A 12,827-nucleotide genomic window follows, 5' to 3' on the forward strand; every position below is an offset into this window, starting at 1 on the left:
GATGCATTACAGGAGTATTTGGATCAATTTGTGGTGGTGTACATAAATTATATTCTGATCTATTCGCCCAACGTAGAAATTCACAAATAACATGGGCGCACTATATTGCGTACTCTACAACACCACCATCTTTACTGTAGGGTCAGCAAGTGTGAGTTCAGCGTCATTATGGTCGAATTCCTCTGAGTTATGCTAACCTCTTGGGGGCAAGAAATGTCTGAACGAAAAATAATTGCGGTGAAGGATTGGCCTACTCAGTGAACGTCAGGGACATTCAGTGTTTCCTGGGGTTCACTAATTTCTATTGCCGGTTCATAGGTCACTTCTCATGTTTGGCAGCACCCTTCATGCATTGGTTGAGGAAGAAGGTCATATTTCATTGGACAGAGGAAGCTCAAAGAGGGTTTGGGCTGGACTGTTCCCATGAGGCACAGGGTCAGACTGATTTGCATATAGCCATGTCTGAACTGGGGTGGCAGAGTGGGCTAAAGAACAGTGTTGGATCAAACCCAGATCTTTTTGACTGGGTGTGAGTGTTTGATTGGTTCAGATGCTCCGTCCATCACCACCCCCTTTTGTACCGCTTTGGCCGCCATAAGTGTGGCAGGGTATGCTCAGACGCGAGTCCCTTGCTCACTTTGCCACTGGATTCAAGCAAGCCGGGCTGAAGACGGCTGGAATGCCAGAAACCGGTCCTCGGAAGCTTGTTTCCGGTCCAGGGAAGGCATGGCTTGGCAGTTCGGGCTGGACTGTTCCCATGAGGCACAGGGTCAGACTGATTTGCATATAGCCATGTCTGAACTGGGGTGGGAGAGTGGGCTAAAGAACGGTGATGGATCAAACCCCGATCTTTTGACTGGGTGTGAGTGTTTGATTGGTTCAGATGCTCCGTCCATCACCACCCCCTTTTGTACCGCTTTGGCCGCCATAAGTGTGGCAGGGTATGCTCAGACGTGAGTCCCTTGCTCACTTTGCCACTGGATTCAAGCAAGCTGGGCTGAAGACGGCTGGAATGCCAGAAACCGGTCTTCGGAAGCTTGTTTCCGGTCCAGGGAAGGCATGGCTTGGCAGTTCGGGCTGGACTGTTCCCATGAGGCACAGGGTCAGACTGATTTGCATATAGCCATGTCTGAACTGGGGTGGCAGAGTGGGCTAAAGATCGGTGATGGATCAAACCCAGATCTTTTGACTGGGTGTGAGTGTTTGATTGGTTCAGATGCTCCGTCCATCACCACCCCCTTTTGTACCGCTTTGTTCACCATAAGTTGGCAGGGTAAGCTCGGACATGAGTCCCTTGCTCACTTTGCCACGGGATTCAAGCAAGCCTGGCTGAAGACGGCTGAAATGCCAGATACCGGTCCTAGGAAGTTTGTGTAGTTGTCACAGTCAGAAGGACCAGTCTTTTGTCTTTTGTCTCAGAATATGGAGATTGGCAATGATTAAAATGAACCAATGCTTCATACCACAAGAATACATTGTTCATGAAGCAGCACAGGATGAGGGTAATTGGTCAGACTCAGTGAGTTAGCTGACCAACATCTGTGTGAACCCCCAAAGTTTGGCGACAAACTCTACTTTCTGACTGAACAGACAACAATACACCTTTCACATTTTCATCGAACATTTATGTATTTGGTGTCTGACTTATGCAACCCCACCGTTTATTCACATTTATGGGCTGGATTGGAGTTGGACCAGTGTGCGCAAAGAAGCTTCCCCATTCGTTTAAAGAACATGAAGACAATGTCTGCTGCTGTCCCATCCATTTCCTTCTTTTTTCATTTCCTACCTTGCTGGGCTGTCCCAGTAAAAATCATTAATTTCAAGACTGCCATGGTGTTTCTTCCAAGGGAAAAGAGAAGATACAATAGACAAATGTGTATCACCATGCTTGGATTGGAACACACACTGCTGCACAAATGAGTGATATATATTGAGTGAGTGTGAGTGATGTTGATTCATGTGGTGGCAGACAGTTCAACTAATTTGTAAACTTGATTTTGATGATTTGCTATGTTTGAGAACTGATGGAGGATTCTGCCTGAAAGTGACCGCCCCTTTCACACTTAGCAAGATTTACTTGCATGGTTGACTCCTTGCTGAACTTGTTTATTTTTTGGTTCTCCAGAACAGCAGACCAGTCAATTTTGTTAACAAATCTACACAAAATGCTAAAAATTAATTTGCTCTTCTTATTCATTAACAGCAGTGCATTATATTGAGTTGAATGGAGTCGGGAGTCAGAGACAGGACTCAGAGTCAGACTATCTCAACAGACAGAAAAAGGTAGTTGTGAACAATGCCTAAGTACTTTAAAGAGAATCCAACATGACACAAAGAGGCCTACTCAGCCCTGTCAACTGGAGAGAGGTGCGTTGATTAGGGAAATGCTGAGCTCTGTGCTGGTTCTAATGTCACACTCTATGGTCAGGGGGACTGTAACTGGAAACAGACATGTCACATGATGGATGCACTCGGCTGAATGGTATGATAGTTGTGAGACTGATCAACCAGCTACATGAAGCTCCCTGTCTGGGATGGGTTGTAAAATTGTTCTCACTTTTCAGTTAATTGCACAAGTCATCATGATTGCACTGTAGCAGCCTATACTCTTGTTCAACCTCTTGGGCCACTCCTCATGAAGCTTTCCTTCTCCTTGACTCTATAATATCAACATTTACTGTTTTACAATTCACAGGCCTTCTCTTCTTCTGCACGAAAGCTCCATAATATAACAGGCTTGATAAAAGCTGATAAATAACTGCTCACCTTACTGGACTAGTTTAGCCATGCACCCAAGGTGGACATTCTGAGTAGAATGCAGAACAATGCACATACCAATTTGGTATATATATATATATATATATATATATATATATATATATATGAGGCAAGCTTTTCAATGAAGAAAAAAAGAGACCAGAGGAGGTGCCAAGGGAACAGCAGGTTTTAATGCATTGCTGGCAGTGGCGGTAGATGCATTTCGGCGACAAGAGCCTTCTTCTGTACCCTGCACTGCAGTTCTTCCCAAATGCTTCTCATTCCCGTTCAAAATGTTCGTCTGCACTACATACTCCTCCCCCTTATGTAGTTGACACACCTGGGCAGTTCAGTTGAAGTCCCGTGAACTACCATTCCCAGCATGCACAGTCTCGGCGATACTGGGTCGGTGGCGTGGGCGAGCAGGTTCAAGACCGTGGGTCCGTGCAGACTCCAGATGAGTGGGAACAACTCCTTTGCAGCTCCTTAAAATCACGAGCGTGCCCCTGGGACCCCTCTATAACTGCCCGCCGTTTCTCACCAGAGTCAATCCAGGCAGGAGCTGCCAAATGCGAGGCGTGGTGCTCAATGGAGATGAAATACCTCCGTCTTCCTGGTTCTATCCGAGACTCTGGGCGGTCACCGATTTATATTGATTCCTCAATATTCTGTTGCGCTGGAACAGCGAAGTTGCCAGAAATAAATCGGGACACTTGATGGCAGGGTCATCTTTGTTACGTCTCTGGCAGGCGTAGAGTATATGAGGCAAGCTTTTCAATGAAGATATATATATATACATATTATCTACTGCGATCGCCAGTAAGTAGTTATAGTTAGGACCTATTATCCATAGGAAATCTGAAACATTCTATTTGGAATTACTTTGGAGTCGGTTAACAAATCTTCGTGAAATTCCTAAAACTTGTAGCCCGCTCCGGTCCGCTCCTCTCCTGAAAGTCTTGGGGTGATTCGTGAAGCGGGCCTAGAAAAAAGGGGTTCCCAAAACGTGTTTTCCCCATGCAATTTTCCATAGGGACCTTGAGTCGCAGCTACAGCCCGAACTGCTGAACGGAATAACACCAAATTTGGAAGAAAGTTAGACCTTGGTTCAAAGTTGCACCTTTTGCTTAAATGATCTAAATCCATTCAGTAGTTCCTGAGAAAATCTAAATCAAAATCACATATATATCTATGTTCGCACTGGATCCATGCACCCTGAGCGCACCCTCCCGATCACGAGCTGCATGTTAATTGGCTGTCAACTGTCTGCCAACACTCAAAACCAGGAAGTATTGGCAGCCATTTTGTGCCTTGGTAGAAGCGAGGCTGAAGAAATCAGTGGAACTAGTGTGTAAAACTTATAAAGGGGCAGGGTAGAAATACCCTGACCCTCTAGTCCCACAAGGACCCCCAGGGCCATAATTATTATTTTTTTTAAATGGCGAAATACGTGCAGGGTGCACAGATCCTGCCGTTAGAAATATAAACGAAGTGCGGGTTTTAATATTTAGCCCCCGGGGGGCCAAATACCGGGGGGAAAAGTTTTACATTGCATAGAGGGCCCAGAGGGGCTCCCCAGCCCCAGGGACCCCCACCCCTCAGGCTACAACATAAATGGGCGGAGGGCTCAATCACCACCCCCCCCCAGCAAAATAGATGGGTGGGGGCTCAAAGGCCCCCAGCCTCAGGGACCACTACCCCCTGGGGCTTTCTCAAAAATCGTTGAGGGGGGCCCCAGCCCCAGGGACTGCCACCCCGGGCCTTTTTATGTTGTGGGAGGGGGGCAACATGGACCCCCTCCTGGAGCCCTCAAGGGACCTGGGGACCGCCACCCCCCAGGGCTGGCTCCTTCAGTGTTCCGTGGTGCCCAACCCCAGGACACTGCTGTTTGCTATGGCAGGGCGAGAGCCAAGGCTCCCGTCATGTCATAGCAAACTTGGTTTGGATTTTGAAAGAGAGAGCAGGAAACCTGCTCTCTCTTTCAAAATGCAAACCATTTTGCTTTTCCACACAGGGAGCTGCATGTTAGCAGCTCCCTGTGTGGAAAAGCAATGTCCACTCCCAAAGGACATGGGGAGCCGGCGGGCCAGTGGGGGCATTGGGGCTCCCCCCACAGTCCCCAATGGTATATATGAGCCACGGGGGATGGGGTCCCTGGGGAGAATAGAAATTAGTGATAGGTGCTATTTTTTTATTGTAAAATTAGGAGTCACGCATCCAGCGAGGCACTCAGTGTGGCCCCCTAGTGTGCATGCATTGGGTGCATGACTTCTAACGTGTAGGGTACGCGACTCCAGTGCGTTGACTGCATGATTTCTCTTGCATTGGGTGCACGACTCCTATCGCGTTGGGAGCGCGACTCCAAGCAAAAACAAAAAAAATATTTTTCAGATATACATCAAGCTTATGTGTTTAGATCTTGGGTGGCTCTAAAAAGAGCTGTTGTGTTTATTGATGGATTTTGGTACCTACAAGTAAGTACTGATGCAGAGTCTAAAATATTGATCTAAAATCATCCGCACTACGAATTCTGATTTACTCACCTGTTATCCGGAGAGACCTCAGGGGTGCATCTTTGAGCCCAGCACAGATCCTGAAAAGTAATTCTAACCGTACTTACAAGTATTTTTAATTTCCTTCCATAGGCTAACATTGACTGGTTTCACTTGGAAATTCTTCTAAGTGTGGAGTTTTGGAACTTTAAAATATTCCTTTAAAATCAGCCGAACTATGAATTCCGGTTTACTCACCTGTTATCAGGAGATACTTCAGTGCTGCATCTTTGAGCCCAGTACTGATCCTGATAAGTAATTCTAACCGTACTTACCAGTAACTTGAATTTCCTTCCATAGGATATCATTGCCTGCATTTTGCTGAAAAAGTTTCTGTTGATTTTTTAAACTTACAAATATTCCACTAAAATCAGCCAAACTACGAATTCTGATGTATTCACCTGTTATCAGGGAGAGACCTCAGTGCTGCATCTTTGAGCCCAGTACAGATCCTGAAAAATAATTCTAACCGTACTTACTATTTAACTTGAATTTCCTTCCATAGGCTAACATTGACTGGTTTCACTTGGAAATTCTTCTAAGTGTGGAGTTTTGGAACTTTAAAACATTTACCTAAAATCATCTGAACAACAAATTCCGATTTACTCACCTGTTATCAGGAGAGAACCCAGTGCTGCATCTTTTAGCCCAGCACTGACCCTAAAAAGTAATTCTAACCGTACTTACCAGTAACTTGTATTTACTTCCATAGGAATCCATTGTCTCGTTTTCACCCCAAAAGTTTCTGTGTCGATTTTCACAAACTACAAATATTCCTTAAAAATCGCCTGTATGACTTAAACGCATTCTTTCAACTGTTTACAGGAGATGCACCAGTGCTGGATCCAGGATCCACCACTGAGTAAGAAAAAGTAACAATAACACTACTTACCTGCTAAGTGAATTTCATCCCATAGGATAACATTGGTGATTCTATGTGGAAAAGTTTCGAATTGTCAACTTTTAAAATACAATAATATTCTTTAAAAACCACTACTGTAACCAAAATGCTTTTACTCAACTGTTTAGAGGAGATGTCCCAGGACTGAATATAGAATCCAGTCCTGTGGTTAGAAACGTAATCCATAAAGTAACTAATTGCATTTAACTAGAAATTCACATTGAGCTCAATGTTGCATTGTGTTTGAAATTGTGTTGCCCATTGCAACAATTGTAACTACTGTACTTAAAAGTCTATTGCCTATTTGCAAAGTATTTAAACTAAAGTAATTTGTTCTGAGAAAGTATATTTTGTAATTTAATGTATAATATAATTATAACATAATTTAAAAATAAAATATCTCACAATAAATAGTTAAAAAAATGTAGTAAATCAGTATAAAATAATATATAACAATTAATACATTTAAAAATTGTCATTTACCAAACCTTTGAAATTCACAAAAAAAAAAACATAGGTTTCAGACATATTGTTAGGAATTAGCATTTAAAAAACCTTAGAAATTCACTAAAAAAACATATGTTTTAGGGGTGTTATAGTTAGCTGGACATTTCACTCGTACAAAACCATTGAAATTCCTCCGTTATTGTTAGTTGTACTAACTATAACTCGCGCACCTGGAATCCACTGCTGATGATGTCACATATTACATCATTCATGACAAGGTCAGTGGCATCACTGATGATATCACTGATGACATCTCAAATGACATCACTGATGACATCACGAAGACGACCCCCTGCGTAACACAGGTCCTTGTGCTTCATCAAAGAGGCATAAACAGGAGCAACGTACCCGTTCAGCCAGGTGCAAGCAAAGCAGCAAGCTGACCATGCTGACTCCGATGGCCTGACGGATGTTTATTAGCGAACGGCAAGGCAAAGCGGCAATATTCACAAAGTGAGTGCTTACCAGAACTACGAATACCACAGTGCAATGCGAGCACACAGCCAGTGGGGCGGGAATAGAATCACCTGAAACAGTTAATGTATATTGCTAGCTGCGACATCCCCCATGAATATGCCAAGCCAGTGAACAAGGAACTCTTTCTGAAACACGTATGGCACAATTGTGGTGGAATTTCACTGTGCTAGCTAGTTCCAGTTTTGCCTCTGCCGACTGAATAAAAGAGGGTTTAAACCTGAGGTTGAGTGTGGTGTCTTCGCATGTGCAAGCACCTTCAATTGGAATATGTTGTGGCCTGCTCTGGCCACGAAGATGAACCCCCTGCAGCAAAACAGGTCCTTGTGCTTCTCAAAGAGGCATAAACAGGAGTAACGTACCCGTTCAGCCAGGCGCAAGCAAGCAGCAAGCTGACCACGCTACCCCAGGGCCTGATGGATGTTTATTAGCGGAGGGCAAGGCAAAGCGGCAATATTCACAAAGTGAGTACTTACCAGAACTACGAATACCACAGTGCAATGCGAACACACGCCCAGTGGGGCGAGACTGGAAACACCTGAAACAGCTAATGTATATTGCTAGCTTCGTCTTCCCCCTTGAATACGCCAAACCAGTGACTAAGGAACTCTTTCTGAAACGCGTATGGCACAATTGTGGTGAAATTTCACTGTGCAAAAAGGCTCCAGTTTTGCTGCTGCCGACTGAATAAAGAGGGTTTAAACCTGACATTGAGTGTGGTGTCTTCACAATCACGAGCACCTTCAATTGGAATGTATATATATATAGTAAAATATGTACATATTATGAAATTACTTTGATGATATAGAGATGCACAGTACTATTTATAGCGATTTTTTGCACAAGAGATACTGAATTTATTCAGTGATTTATAGTAAACTGGCATTTATGCCGATTAGGAGTATGAAAAACTACATTAGTCCATTGTTTACATGAGTAAATTGTTTACATTTCTGTATGCCTTACAAAATTACAAAGGTATATATAGACAGTACTGCACTTTCATAATAAGAGGCAAAAGCACAAGTATGTTTTCTATGTTTTTTGCTTAAAGCATATCACGTGATGTGTGCACTGTGGGCGGGCAGTTCGAAACTAAGTTTAAAATGCCTCATTTTCTGCTAAAAACTTTGGTGTGAGCAAGAGCATGGCTGTGCTTGAAACGCGTCGCAGCGGAGCAGGGCGTTAATAAAAAAGACCTTCCTGCCTGATTCCTGTGGTCTGTCCTTTCATTTCCTGTGTTTGGGTGCTGAAGGATTGTTGCTGTCATATATATATATATATATATATATATATATATATATATATATATATATATATTATATATATATATGTACGCTCGCGTGTCGAAACACAACCAAACTCTCGGGGAGATTCTTCAACACACCTTTAATGCATATATACATATACAGTATAATTTTTCTTTTAACAATCATAATTTTTAGAATTGTGTGGGTTCACTCCGCCCTAATTTGTATTTTTCAAACCTTGATGACAGAACAATTAAATAATAAGTATAACCTGGGACTCTCGGGCTGAAGGCCTTTTGGCAAAGCATTTAACTGAGTCATTCCTTAATTTCCTTTCACAACAGATTTTATAATGGAAATGCTCATCGACCTGATGAATATTGTTGTTGTGGACTGATTGTCTTTGTCCCACCATTCCCCAACTCCCCATTCCCATCCATTCATCAGACTCCTAAACCTCTTTCCCAGGCTGTGTGATATATTGAGGTGTGACTTACGAATTTACACCATAAATGGATCACACACTTGGTAGGGTGGATGTGATGAAAGCGACACCAACTCACTTCAGAATCTTCTTACCTGAGTAAGAGCTCACACCAGCCCTACGTACCCACTCAGACAAGAAAGGGATAACAACATCATCATAGTGCAGTGTCAGAACAATCTTTGTCCAGTGTTCCATGATAGTTAACACTAGTGTGCACTATCTTGCTTGATTAACAAATGCAAAGGTGCACTTTTGTCTAAGTTCACTCTTGCAGTTAACTGAACTACCAGAAGTTTACCATTCCACATAGTAACCTTGCATGTAGTACCTAACTAGCAGTAGTAATTATTTTTGAAAGTGATATGGATTACTTACTATTTGCAAAGTTACTACTCAAAAAGTTAGTGATGGAAAAGTTATGAGTCATAAACTTACACTGCAAGAATCAGTAAGCTAACACCAAAAGTTTAACTTTATCTTTGTGAATCAGGCCCTCCCTTTGTTACTTACAAAATCTAGGCAACATGGAGTAACCAATCCTTCTCCTCTTGAGTCATGAATCCTGACTTGAGGATTTTTTAAGTTTGTTTTTTTGTTCTTTTAAAATAAATTAGACCCCTGATTGCTTGCAAATTAAAACTGCTAGTTTTTGTAAAAAGTTTTTTTGTCATGGTGATCTGGTCTCGGTCTTTGATATCCCACTTAATCTTTGTTTTCTTTCAGTCCAGTTGCCTGTGATGAATATTCTCTCTGAATAATTTACCCATTAGAGTACACTTCATCTGGAATAAGTGAAAGTGGGACCTCGCTTTGTGATGTCTTCCCTGTTAGCAGTAGACAAGTACACTAATACTATCACAATTAATAAGAAGGGCATTTGGGTAAACCCTGCAATAAGGCTTGGGAAGATTGTGAGAGGTACCATCACTTAATCAATTCAGGTAAGAACTTGAAGAACTAGTTGATGACTAAGTAGTGAAATTGTCCTTTGGAAAGAGAGATAATATTATTACATTATTTGTGCATGTTGACAGGCTCCTTACTGGGTAGTTACAGAGAGTATGACAAGGGCAGCTACTACACTAACTACTATACTGCATAATTGATTGGTGGCTGGGTGCTGAAACCTAGGGGTGGGTGGAATTTGCGTAATCGCGTTACGCAAATCTCTGCGAAATGGTAAAAAATCTCAGCGAACACACAGAAATTCCACAAACACGTGAAATTGCTTGTTCGCGATGCTTTTTTCCTGTTCGCAATCGCTGTGTGCGTGCTCGGGGGGAAATATCTCATGGATACGCATTTTGAGAATGCAAACAAGCAACAAATTTCATAAAGTCGCAGAACGCAGAATGTTGGGCGATTTCGTGTTCTCCGTGGAACGCGAAATACCCAAATTCTGCAAATTCCGCAAGCGGAACGGAATTTACCGCCCAGGCCAACTGAAAACCTCATCAAGTGAAACAGAATAAAATAATCAATCTTCTGTTCCTGGACAGTGCCACTCTGGTGGTGGGACATAATTAATCACTAGACTGCAGGAAGAGGTAAATAACCTATTGAAGAATATATACCTGGCAAGAGACTTCAGGTAGGGAATGTTTAGGGGGAAATGCTGATGTATAATCTATGACAATTTCAGAGGGCAGCCACATGTTGCACTCTCATGCCAACAGCACACTCAAAAATGCTATGCTACGCCAACTAGCAATGGAAGGACAGATAATGATGATAAAGAAAAATAGAAAGGGTGATTTATTTTTACTAGGAACCCCCCTCTCCATCCACAACAGGCCCACCCACTCCCCAACCAAATAAGTATCCCACAACAAAGTCCAAAAGTTCAAAATCTTTTTCCCAACTTTCTGCCCTTCCCACCCTCTCTACCCACAGCAGCCCCTTCCACCAAAACAAAAAAAAGAAAATGGTCTTTGAGGTCATCAGTGTCCTTGGCCAACTTCTGTTGCCCAAGCCGGAGCAATGCAGTCTTGTGCCTCAGGTGGGATAGCTTGAGTAGATGCAGTGGAGTAGGCATGGTGATGGTGAGTCCGAGGAAAGGAGGTTGATTGTGGTGCAGGCGGCAGCAGACTCCAGCTGCAGTTGGCGGCAGTGGTGGTATGGGTGAGTTGAAGGCAGGCATGGCTGGCAGCCCAAAGATCTTGATGTATTTGCCTCCTCCTCTTCTTTCTCCATGGCTACCAGCGGCAATAGTCTGCAGGCACAGCCTCCGAATTCTGTTGCAGCAGCCAGGTGGCTATCCTTTTCCGTGATGGGGACGGTGCCGGCTGTTGCCTGTTGCCAGCTCCAGCAGCAGGAGTAGCTATATTAAGAAAGGTAAGAAGAACAACATATGAAAACATGATCTGTGATTCTCAGCTCAAAGATTTGTTTATACTTTCGACAGTGGCATAGTACCGAGCAGAACATTGCTGTTCCCCCTAGGGCCATTGAAATTTAATTTGGATGTGATGGTTGATGATATTGATTAGTCACACAGCCTGGACCGTGTTTTGCCTGCCCATGAATCACATCATAGCTAGGTAATCAAACACAGCACTGACTGCAAGGAATAATTAAGCCAGAACACCAACATAATCAATTCAAAACGTGATTTTTCTTTACAGTAATTCATAGTGAAACTGAACAGGCATCTTATGTATTAAAAATGAATTACCTGCCATTAATGAGCAAGGCATATATAGATATGTATACCTCTCACATGCTGCATGATTAATACTTGACTATGCAACATAAATGGAGCATTGCTGGTGGGTGTGCTTGCTCTCCAGCATGTTTTTTGGAGCAGCGCAGCTGTATGATGTTATGTTATTAACTTATAATTCCAGTGACCCTGGTCTCCTCTAATTCCCTCTCCAATTCCACTACCCTAAGTCCAAAACTTAGGTTAAAAGCTCAGGCTGATAGAGTCCGGAGATTAGAAACACTTAGTGGTTAATAGATAATCCATCTGCCATATTACAGTCGACAATGCATGGAAGAATATAAATGATGAACTGCTCTCCTCCCATTGGAGGCAACTCACTCTCCAGAATGCAGTCTATGGGCATCTGGGGACTAACTATTATACTCCTTTGAGTCACCTCATCACCCCACCCCCTCAAGATATACCAGGTCCATGGGGCGGAATAATTCCTGCCTCTCAGCCTGAGTTACCCTACTCACTTGGCCAATGTACTGTTCTTGTGAAACCAGCCTTTCCACTACTATGCTCTGGCTGGACTTTGTGTCCTTCAAAGCAGTGACAGGGATCCCATTCACCTTGACCTGGTAGAAGAGATAACTCCCTCCCTCAGAGTTCACAAGTCTACCCTCTGAGTTCACTTCCCAACTAAGGGAGATTAGGGCATGGTCTACCTCTTGTCCCTGGGGACTACTTACCTTTAAGGACATATTGGCCACCCCAGTAGAGGTCCCATCAATGGCTGAATCCTTAGGAAGGACAGAGTCTCCCTGCTTTGACCCTAACTGGGGACTCTCACCTTACTCTAGGACTCACCTTACTCTATAACTTACTCTCACCTTACTCTAGAACTTGTCCGAGCCTTCCTTGACCTTCCCCTCACTCTGCTGGGGTAACCTGAACCACCCTTCTTGGAGTCACTCCCATGTACCTTCTTAGACACTCCAGGGCTGATCTTTACAAGCTCCCTGGCGTCAGAGAGCTTACAACCTACTAGGTGGTGGTAGAGCTCTAAAACAAGTATTGAACATGTGCTCCCTCAAGTTTAAGTTGAACCTCCCAACATAAGTGTCAACTTTACTGCCCACACACAGCCATTCAATGGCTTGTGGGAGTAGTCCAAGAAATCCTCAACTCCCTCAACTGCCCGATAGCCTCCCTGTCTATCTCCCCTTGCACCTGGTCTGATCACTTT

General features: G+C 43.4%; 1 long non-coding RNA gene across 1 annotated transcript in view; it reads left to right on the top strand.

The window, feature by feature from the left end:
- The first annotated feature begins 10,801 nt into the window (after positions 1–10,801).
- LOC144766985 (uncharacterized) overlaps positions 10,802–12,827 on the top strand; it is a 40,756-nt gene continuing 38,730 nt past the window's right edge. Inside the window, exon 1 of the long non-coding RNA XR_013598014.1 lies at positions 10,802–11,265. This is a non-coding gene — a long non-coding RNA (uncharacterized LOC144766985). The remainder of the gene's footprint in view (positions 11,266–12,827) is intronic.

The sequence above is a fragment of the Lissotriton helveticus genome, chromosome 7 (assembly GCF_964261635.1).
Source record: "Lissotriton helveticus chromosome 7, aLisHel1.1, whole genome shotgun sequence".
Taxonomy (NCBI): Eukaryota; Metazoa; Chordata; class Amphibia; order Caudata; family Salamandridae; genus Lissotriton; species Lissotriton helveticus.